Genomic DNA, 11,794 nt, shown 5'->3' on the forward strand with positions numbered 1-11,794 from the left:
ACGTAAATGGTGTGCGGTACGCTTCCAGTTCATCCCAGAGTGCTTTGAGCTTGGTGAAATATGTTGACAGTGCCATGGTTCCTTGTGACATCGTTGCTATCGAGTTTTGTATTTGAAAAATTGCTGGAGCATTCTTTTGTGAGAATTGATCGCGAAGATCAACCCACGCTTGATGAGCTGTCTTGGCGTGAATAATGCTTTTAGCGATATCTGCTTCAACAGAATGAGTTAACCAAGATATTATCATACTGTTGCACTGATTCCAGAGTTCGAATTCGGTTGAATTTGCATCTTGGGGCGGTTCCTCAATTGTGCCATCAATGAAGCCAATTTTCTTCTTGGCAATAAGAGCATGCATAACTGATTTACTCCAAGATTGGTAATTTGCTCCACTTAATTTGATTGGAACAAGTGAATATCCTGGCTGATCAGAGTGATGCATATAGTAAGGATGTGTTAAATCAACATCCGAAATTTTAAAGCTGGATTTGGCTGAGCCCGCCATAAAGGAAACTTTGATATTTACGATCGATGCTCTGATACCATGTTAGAGGAACACGACTCTCCACAATGGTATGATATTGTCCACTTTGAGCATAAACTCTCATGGTTTTGCTTTAGGCTTCCCAAAAGGCCTCATACCAATGAAATTAGTATTCCTCACTTATAAACCCATGATCATCTTTCATCATCCAACACCTCCCCTCGAACAAATCACGCCTCCCCTTAATCGCCTTCGAGGAGGCTTGACTCCTTTTTTCTTTTTTTTGGAGTTCTTTGTTCGACATTCGAGGATTTGTCAATCTATTGGCACGGCTAAGTTTAGGGCATGGCTCTGATACCATGTTAAGAAATAGAAATAGAAAATAGAACTGGAAAAGTGTATGATCTTCATTCAGGTTTACCACGTTTAAATAGATACAAACTATTAACTAATACCTAAAAATAGAAAAAAATAATATATCTAACTAAATCTTGTAAATAAATAAAATATACGATTAATCAAATTTATACTAACAACTCCCTAAATATCTGAGATATATTCTAACTAATATATCTCCAAAATATTCTCTCAATAGTACCAGGTTGAATTTTCTAAGGAAACTAGGTGAATGTTCTAATAAGGTGAAACATCTCACGATACTTGAAGCAAACTCTGAGGGATGAAATCAAGCGTATTCAAGTATTAGATAGAAGGTCGATCAAGATCATCCAAGTAAGTGGTCTTACAATAGGCATGGTGAGAAGTTTGTGTTATGTAAGATGACACGTGCTCAGTGACTCTACACATGTCATATGTTTGATATGTGTGAAATGTTTATGATATGATATGTCTATACTATGATACATGTTATGATGTGACATGTTGAACTATATGATATGTTGAAGGCAAGATACACATGCACGTTTGATAGCAGCATCGCAATTTAAAGACCATGACAAATGCATAGGGTGGTCACATTTAATTTCGTAGATTTTAGGTTAGTACAGGGCATTGCTGGTTTATTCTTACCTGTGATTATTTTAATTTTTTCTTTTTCTTATTTAAGACCTTTTTCTTAAACAAGTCAATGACATTGTTTTATGAACCGTTTAAATGAATATATCTATCCAAGATGTTACGTCATGCATGTGGTAGCGACTTTAAGTTGGTAGAAAACTAGGGTCATTTAAGAAATGATTTTATAAAAGTTTGTGCACGCATATTTCTGAGTATAATATTTGAGGAATAAATGGGGATTGTCTTGCATGATTTATTTAAAATAAAAAATTATAGGGACCTTATGCATAATTGTATGTTCACATGCATCGGGATACTTATCCTTTAATATGTGTATGAACGAGTACACTATGAGATAAAAATGATAATCATGTTCATTATGACGTTCGCTATTCCCTCTATGTTTCTGGCAACAACACTATAGTTGGTAGCCCGACCGACAACACAGGGGGTGCGAGTGGTGGGCCCTTACTCGCACGTGTGGGTCATGTGTAAAGAAGTACTACACATCTCATTTGCTCGGACTGAAAAGTCGCCTAAGAGAATATGGTTTTAAATGATAAGTCTCATTCATGTTGCATGTGTTTCCATTCCTGACCTCAATAGTTGGGTTGCTTAGTGAGTATTTCTTAAAATACTCAAGTGTTGTGTTATTGTTACATTTCAGGTAAAGGCAAGATACTCCTGTACGTTTCCATTCCTGACCTCAATAGTTGGGTTGCTTAGTGAGTATTTCTTAAAATACTCATTTCAGGTAAAGGCAAGATATTCCTGTACGATTGACGGCAACGTCGTGTTGAAGACTATGAAACTTGTGTTCAGGTAGTTGCATTTTATTTTTGTAGATCTTAAGTTAGACATCGTTTTCAATCTTCTTTTTCATTTATTTACATTTTACATTTGTTATGTCATTATTTTGTTTTAAATCTTTTAATACAAACCTATAACTAGATGACATCATTTTATAAATGATTTTAAATGAATGTTCCCAAATAGAAAGTTTGTGTCATGCATATGGTAGCGACTCTATTTCAGTAGGAAATTCGAGTCATTATAGTTGGTATCAAAGCTCTAGGTCAAAGATTCTATAGACTAGCATATGAGGTAGGCTTAACATGTTCCATGGTCCCACCGCTGATATTATGTCACCGTCAGGTATGTTATGTATAAGATAAAAAAAATTTAAGGTAAATGTTACCGATTAAATATATTGTTGCTGTTTGGTCATGGTCAGATGTAATTCCTGATTGAATGTGTCACCATTAATTGTACCACCGTTCACTGAGTTCAATATTAATCATGATATTATGTTCAATATGATTTAAACCAAAAAGCAATAGTCTTAAGAATAAATATATGGTAGTTTTAGAATCATGGCACCGAGAGGCCGTGAAAGAGGATGTGGAGGAAGGGGACAACCTCTTGTTAAAGGACAGGGAGAGGTAGAGAGAACTTACCTTTGAAGGATATGTAACTCAAGTCTTGCAGCTACACCACCCTCAGCAGCATTGGAGGCTAGAATAGGCCCCACGACTAACCTAATGTAGGAATCATTCTAAGCCGTGATTAAAATGGTGGTGGCCACGCAACAAGCCAATAGTACGCCGTCCACGCGAGAAGTGAGGTACTTATAAAATTTTAAGTAGTATGATCCATGTACCTCTAGTGGGACCTTAGGAGACCAAACAGAGGCACAATTGTAGTTAATGCTAATGGAGACGATCTTCTTGTTAATGAACTATTTGGATGATCAGAAGGTATCATGCATGTCGTTTATGCTGAAAAATGACTCAAAGCTATGGTGGATGGATAGCTAAGAGATTCTCAGCCCAAATGGAAGTTGATATTATGGTCTTGATTTAAAGAGGTATATTTGACAGAGTATTACCCAAAGGCAGCCCAACATCGAAGCAATAGAAGTTCACCAAGCTGACACAGGGTTGACGCCCCGTTGACACCTATGCAAGAGTATTTATGAGGTTTAGGGTTTAGGGTTTAGTATTTATGAGGTTGAAACAGTTCACATCGAAGCTGGTGGACACAAAATTGAAGATGGCTGAGAGGTCCATCTTGGGCTTGAACGCAAAGATTCGTCGTACTATGGAGTCATAGATCCTACCACTTATGTTGTCGCTCTAAGGGCAGCTAAGGCTATGGAGGAGCCTCGAGTTGTGGAACATTGAGAGTTAGCCGTTACTATAGGACAAAAAAGATGGTATTTATTGAGGGAGCTAAATGGTCTACCACTGGCATGCAGACATCAACAAATAATAGATATCGCAGGGACCAAGAGAGGGCAAGAGGAAACGAGAAACCACAATGCGATGCATGTGGATAGCAACATTGAGGTAGGTGTATGATCAAATCCAAAGCTTGTTCCAGGTGTGGTCGGGAAGGCAATGTTGCTAAGAATTTCATTATAAGGAGAATGAAAAATTCGGTTAACCTGCCAAGGGACTTTGGTAGTATAGAGAAACTCATGCAGACTCGCTCTCATGCAAAAGAATCTGCTTCGACCAGTAGAAAAATCAAGAAATGTGACACAGTGGTGATAGGTACTTTATCTATCCTAGGACACTATACCTTCACTTTATTTCATTCAAGCTCTACGCATTCGTTTATATTTGTACGATTTGTTAGTCAAGTAGTAGGATTAGAACCCTTATTGCATGTATTGACTGTCAGTACCCAAGTGGGAGAAGGCCTAGTTGATAAGAGTAGAGTAAAACGTTGACAAGTAATAGTGGCAGGATAGACCTTAGACGTAAACCGGATAGTTGTTAGCTTAACAAATTTCGACATAATACTAGGAATGAATGAGTTGGTTGAGAACCACCCTACCATAAATTATCATAAAAGGGAAGTGGTATTCTCACCGCCATCTGAATCTAACTTTAAATTCATGAGCACCTGGACAGGAGTTGCCTCTAGCTATGAAATTGATCCAATAAGGAGGTTGGGCCATATTGACTAATGTCGTAGATACCAAAGGGTAAGAGAAGAACTTGGATGTGGTACCAATATTGAATAAATTCTTGGATGTTTTTCTAATTAACACACAAAATAAACTAGATAAATTAATCTAATTAGCACGAAAACTAATCCAACAATTATTACTACACCAATCAAACAAATAAAATCAAGACATTTAACACATTGGAACTTCAAAAAAATCGATTGGAATTTGGAATGGGATACATAAAGTTTTCTTCATCTTTGAATCATGAGACTTGGAAATGAAACTTAAAAAGTCTCTCTTTCAAGCCGGACGAGGATAGAAAAGGTCGAAGAATAGAGCGGGGATGGAGACGGTGGATATAACGATCGTGATAGGTTTGTTTTCCTTTATTTGTAATATAATATGATTAAAAACAACTCTCTTGTTTGAATCCCACGTACTAATATATGTTCAATATATGTTCGAAAGTTGAAAATCTCATAAAAACTTAAATATTTTGATTTAGATCATAGTACTTCAGGAGCCATTGCATAATTTAAATTATGTCCTTAACATAAACTAGATCAAAATTTTTCATCTTACAAGAGTGTTTAGATTCTAGATTATGTCACCCTTCAAAGAGGTTGATTAAAGAATGAATTATTATGTGTTTTATTATTTACTTTTGCATTAGTCATTATCAACAACACGATTACTATAAATTAGGTTTAGTTCGATTCAAACTCTCATTTAAATATAAAATATTTTAACTTCGATGCTACATCTTCTAATAATATAATAGACTTTATTAATTATTACATGTATGGTATATGTTTAGATAAATAAAGTTAAAAAATTGAGGAGATTTAAATGGTACTAACGTGTGAATCTTCTTTTTATACCAATTTGATTTGCTATACATATGAAACAAAACAAAATAGGTTTATGCACAAACCATTTCGAATCATACCACATAGATTTGTGTTGAAAAAAAAGTAACCAAATTAAATTCTCAAAAAAATAGAAGAAACCTCAAAACATTTTTTGTTTCATCTTATTGCTTGCTTTTAAATCAAACCTGACTATTAATTCATGTTTTGCACAAAGCTCAAGGATACAACGTTCATTCTCTCTATGAGAAGTGGCAATTTGGAATCATACGAAGGATTCGACTTTTTTAAATAAAAATTTTGGTAATTAACATAGTGTTGGTGTAATTTTAACAGCAACACGGGTATGCTTCTAGGAAGTATTTTGTCAGAAATGGAAAATTGGTTTAGTAATCAATGTTATAATAGTATTTGTATTTGGGGGCAGGAGGAGACGTAACATTTTCTGATTTTTTTGGACATTTCCTTACGTCTTAATTCTAAAGAATCATATCTATAGTACCCTTGAAAATGATGTAATTGGAGTTCATTGTGTTGATTTCATATAGTTTATATGTTTTTTGTTTTTTTTTTTTCCTTTTGGAATAGTTACGTTCATGAAATTTAAGAAAGTCAAATAAGTTTCCGAAATTTGACTCTAAGTTTTTATTTTCTAAGACCCAACCCTAATCGATATTATTGATGATGAATTTATAAATGCCAATGCATGCATGTTACTTAGGGTAATGTGTGGATGATGTATAGGGTTGGTTCATCAAAATAATTTAAAGATGAAAACTATATGAACTTCATGCATATTGTGTGTTCATACATCGGGTTACTTCCCCATTTATGATGATGAGTACGGATGCGTACACTATGATAATGGTGATGATAATCATTTTTTACATGATACTTAGGGATTTGTTGACCTCCGGACGTCCAACTACAAACAACTAGGTCGAGTATGATGGGTCTAGGGGTCTAAGCTACTTGAGGACTCATGCTTGCACGTGCATCGGAAAGTACTACACATCCAATTTTGTCCGAACTTGAGGTCATCCCTATGATGATTTTAACGATAGGTCCCTATTCATGAGCGTCATGTGTTTGCATTCTCTGACCCCAATAGTGGGGTTAGTTACTAAGTATTTGTTAAAATACTCAAGTCGTGTGCTACATCTACTTCAGGTAAAGGCAAGACACCCTTATATGGTTGACGACGACATCGCAAGTAAAGACCATGACACATGCATAAGATAGTGGTATTTCATTTCTTAGGCTTTAGGTAGTATAGGGTGTTTTTAATTTTAATGTTTTATTTAATATTTCGTTATGTTACTTTAAAAACGTCTTCAAACATGTAAGTCCATGACAATGTTTTACGATCAAGTTTTAAATGTTTATTTCTGTATAAGAGAGTATGTTATGACACAGTAGCGACTTTAGGTTAGTAGAAATCTAGGGTCGTTTCATAGACATTAAATTTAAATTTATATCGAATAGATCAATTAACTTTTAAAATTTAAATGTATCTTACAAAATGGAACATTTAGAGATACTTAGAAGATCCGCAATTAGAAGATTGACACAATACCTTGTTCCAAGTCGATTCCAAAGTGAGTTCTTTGTATTGTGGCAACCCAAGCAACTTCTCTAAAAAGACACCCTCAAACTCTCTTACCACCGAGATGGAGGAAACTGGCAACTATACCCCATAGTCAATTGTCACAATAGCTAAAAGTTCTCATGCACATTGGCGTTTCAATTTCATGACTTTTAACACTGTGACAACTCTCGTGGTACCTCGAGATGCAACTCCCTTGTACACCAAGCTCTCCCGATGATCAAACTTAAATCAAACTTTTCTTAATTCAAACAAAAGGTTAGAAATTGAAAGTTCCAAGATTTTAGGATCATTAGAGTTGTCTACTTACTAATTGAACTTTATGACACTTAAAAGTTATAAGTTTAATTCTCGAATTTTGAGATTTTTTTTTTTTTGTTGATTTAGAACATGAACTTTCAAAAGTGTTCAATAGGTTTTGTATCTACTGGGTTCCTAACAAGTTTAAATTGTAATGACCCTAAGCCGCAACCATAATTAACAATCTTAAATTGTTTACTTAATCTAATGTCGCTACTGTATACATACCATGAACATTGAATGCAAAAATACTTCATTTAAACTTCTTTATAAAACATAAACTTCATCTTAAAACATAATCATGGACTTACGTATTCGAAAACATCTTTAAAACGACACAACAATAAACTAAATGAAATAAATAAACATTTAAATTAAAAACATCTTGTTCTAGCTTATCTCTAAGAAAATAAATGTGACTACCATATGCATGTGCTATGGTCTCGAGTTGCGATGTTGTCACCAGCCGTACATGGAAGACTTGCATTTACCTGAAATGGAAGTAGCACATGGCTTGAGTAGGTATTTTAAGAAATACTCGTGACCCCACTATTGGGATTAAATGTAAGAACATACAATTTCATGAATGAAACCTATCATAATAGTCTATTTTCCTACGACGGTCATCATAACGGGCAATTGAGATGTGTACTTAATTTTCTTACACACGGTCCATACGTGCGAGTATTGACCCACCAGTCCGTTCGCACTCCTCCTAGACCCCCTTTCTAATCAAACGAGCATTATCTGGTAGTTTTTGATGTCGGACACCCGTTATGAATAGAAATCGTCACGGCAGCATTATCTTTACATAAAGATCATTCTCCTCTCTCTTAGCATCCATGTCCATACTATCGTGAAGGATAAGGGTATCCCCCAATGAATGAGCACACAGTAATGCATTAGGTCCCAATATTTTTCAATTTTCATTATCATTTAATACAATCTCGCTAGCGTCTTCCTTCATATCATATCATTTCTCATATCATTTGTTGTTTCATGTCTATATTAGGGTTGTATTTCATGCTAGTTCATCGTTTTGCATGTCAATCACATCATATCAATCATTTTACATACATATTCCATATCATAACGTTTCCATATTTCTAGACATAATAATCTTCATCGTATACATATCATACCATAACATATCGTATTATAATAGACCATAACATAAACATATCAATTTATCACATATATCATACCGTAACATATATCATATCATTTTCATATCATACCAAAACATATATCATATCATTTTCATATCGTATCACAACATATATATATATATATATATATATATATATATTCGTCATTCAAATGTCATATCATAATCGTATCATTTCGTAAACATTTCATAGGCATATTGGTTCCATATGCATATCCAAGTCATATCGTAATTTTAATCTTGTCATAACCTTATTGTCCTTATACATCTCATAGTCGTATTATTTCATGGACATACCTTAGTTATATTGTTTTCCAAACGTACCCTAACGATATAGTTTTATCAATCTATCATAATCATATCATTTTCTATATATAACCTATGCATATCGTTTTATCAATCTATCATAATCATATCAATTTCTTTACATAACATAACCGAATCGTTATATTAATAATAGTCATATCATTACATTACCTTCATCGCATCATTCTCGTATCCTACTCAAACATATCATAACGTAAGAGTTATCATAACATTCACATATTATAACATATACATATCATATCATTGTCATATCGATTCATAAACAATTCACACATATATATAACATGTGCATAACCACGGGGCACGTGCCAGCATCAAATATAACCATGTCGATGATAACGTCATTTACTTGGTTGGCCTTGGCCGACGTTCTATTCTATTTTTAAGATTGACTTGACTTGTCCTCAAAGCTTGTAACGATCTGACAAAATTGATTCAGGTTGTACTTGTAAGAGAGATTTCCATTTTGGATGATGGGAGATCTGGTGGTGTTAAGACAATGTTGCAGATAATGTAATGAGAATGGGAAGAAAGGAAACCTTCTTTAAAATAATTAATAAAATAATGTCTTGGACTTGTACGTTTGCATTAAGAATTAAAACGATACCTTAATCTAACCTAATATTTAAGAAGTGAAAATGCAACTACACGAACACATATTCCATGTTCTTCAACGCGATGTTGTTGTCAACCACACATGAATGTCTTGCCTTTACCTGAAATTTAAGAATAACACAAGACTTCAATATTTTAAGAAATACTTATTAAGTGATCTCACTATTGGTGTTGTTGAATGCAAACACATGCATAACGATGAGACCTATAATTTTAGATCGTGTTCTCTGAGCCTACTTTCCAGACTTGACAAATTGGGTATATGGTACTCCTCTGCACACTACCCACATGTGCGAGCATGGGCCCACCAGGCGGGCTCGCTCACCCTCTGGGCCTACTGGTGGGCTAACTTGTCTGGACTACTATCGGACATCCAAAGGGAATAGCGATATTCCTTGAACTATGGTAAGCATGGTAATCATTTTTTGTCTCATAGTGTACGCGTTTGTACTCGTCATAACGGAGAAGTATCCCGATGCACGTGAACATACAAATATGCATGAGGTTCCCATATTTTTTCTTCGTGCCGTAATAAATCATGCAGGACAACCCTCATTCTTTCATCACATATCACACTCATGAATTCCATAAATATTCTTGCTTAAATTAGAAGCATCACCACATGAATTCCATAAATAACAAAGGTGGTAGTTTGAAATAAAATATTTGCAAATGAAGCCACGAACTTACATACACATTTAATTTAAGGCAAGAAAATAGAAATAACATATCGTATCTCAAACATATCGTCAAACACATGGTACCATAACATATATCATAACATATATTATATCATTCACATATTATATCCCAAACATGTCGTCAAACGCATCACATGATTTCATAAACATTTCACACATATCAAGCATATGAACGTGCAGAACTACGGGACATGTGTCATCATACAACATCAGTTTCTAACCATGCGGATGGTAAAGTTGTCCTTTGTATCCAAGTCAACCTATGTGAACCCATGACAACAATTTCAAGTTCAAGTTCAATTCTCTCCATTGTACAATGGTCATGTGTTAGACTTCATGCAAGTAGAGTATTAGAATATTAGAATGTTATAAAATCCTCACGATTAATCTTGACCGTAGAGACTATTTTGTAGAGTTTTATTAAACTACAGACTAATTATAATACTTAAATTAGTGAGTAGAATCATGATGGAGTTAAATAAATATTTTTATATATAATTGTACCTGGAGTAAAACTGTATTGTTTGAAGTTAACCATCCGTTCATTTAACCAAATCTAGTTTTAGGAGAATAGTGTCTATAAGCCCTTTTAGCCATCTTCATAACACAAATGTGACTGCCAAATTAACCTCCATATGTCAGTTTCCTCTCATGTTCAAGATTCTGAAACCACTGTGTCTACTATCTATCACCGGTCGTCTCTACTTCCTTTATAAGCCCTCTTTTCCTTTCTTATTCTCCGCCTTGTCTTAAGTTACTTGATTCTCTCGATTAGTTTCTTTTTTGGTTGACTGATTCAGTGTGAATTCATAATGGGTCAACCGAACGGTGACTCCAATGGTGGAGAAGGGATCAGAAGAAGATCTTGTGGTTGTTCGAAGCAAGATTTTCTACCAGATGAGTCGTTTAAGAATTGAGGAAATTACACTAAAGCATTGAAGGCGATGCCGGCCCGGCTCTTGGATCGTCTCATGACCAGGTCCGGGGAGCACATTAAGCTCGTCGAGATGAAGGCTCGCAGCCAGCACGAGATGAAGAAGAGCCTCACATGGTGGGACCTTATGTGGTTTGGTATCGGCGCTGGAATATTCGTCCTCATCGGTCTTGAGACTAAGAAACACGTCGGTCCACCTGTCGTCTTGTCTTATGTCGTCTCCGACGTCTCCACCATACTTTCTATCTTCTGTTACACTGAATTTGTCGTGGAGATTCCAGTAGCTGGTAAGTGCCTTTTTCTATTTGGTCTCTTTTTGTCATCAAAATATTATATATTTTATTATTAATTTTTTTAAATTAATTTCTATTTCGTCTATGTTTTAAAATTTTATACATCTATTCTTGTATTTTTTCTATGATATATTAATTTTCTATTAACTATTTAGTTCTTTTAAATTAATGAATTAAGGTTTACTAATTCTTTTCTACGTGTCCACTATTAAAAAATTATCTTTTAATTTTATTAGAATTATACTTAACTTTTATAAAAAAAAAAAAAATTCAAAAATATTTTTAAACTCAATATAAGAATGGAGACCGTTTATCTATTTCTTATAGATCGTCAACCTTTTTAATTGTGAGAGTACTCATGATTTTTTTCTTAGTTAAGGATATTAATGTTACTTTTGAAAGTTCATAAGTATTTTTAAAATTTGTACTAATCGTGAGGATATTTGAAAAAAATTAAAAAATTCTATAATATGTTTTTTTTTTTTTTTTTTTTTTTTTTTTTTTTTTTTTTTTTTTTTTTT

General features: G+C 34.3%; 1 pseudogene; it reads left to right on the forward strand.

Moving 5' to 3' along the window:
* Positions 1 to 11,053: 11,053 nt before the first annotated feature.
* The window catches only part of LOC111490474, a 1,741-nt pseudogene continuing 1,000 nt past the window's right edge, over positions 11,054 to 11,794 (forward strand).

Source organism: Cucurbita maxima, unplaced genomic scaffold (assembly GCF_002738345.1).
Source record: "Cucurbita maxima cultivar Rimu unplaced genomic scaffold, Cmax_1.0 Cma_Scf00015, whole genome shotgun sequence".
Taxonomy (NCBI): domain Eukaryota; kingdom Viridiplantae; phylum Streptophyta; class Magnoliopsida; order Cucurbitales; family Cucurbitaceae; genus Cucurbita; species Cucurbita maxima.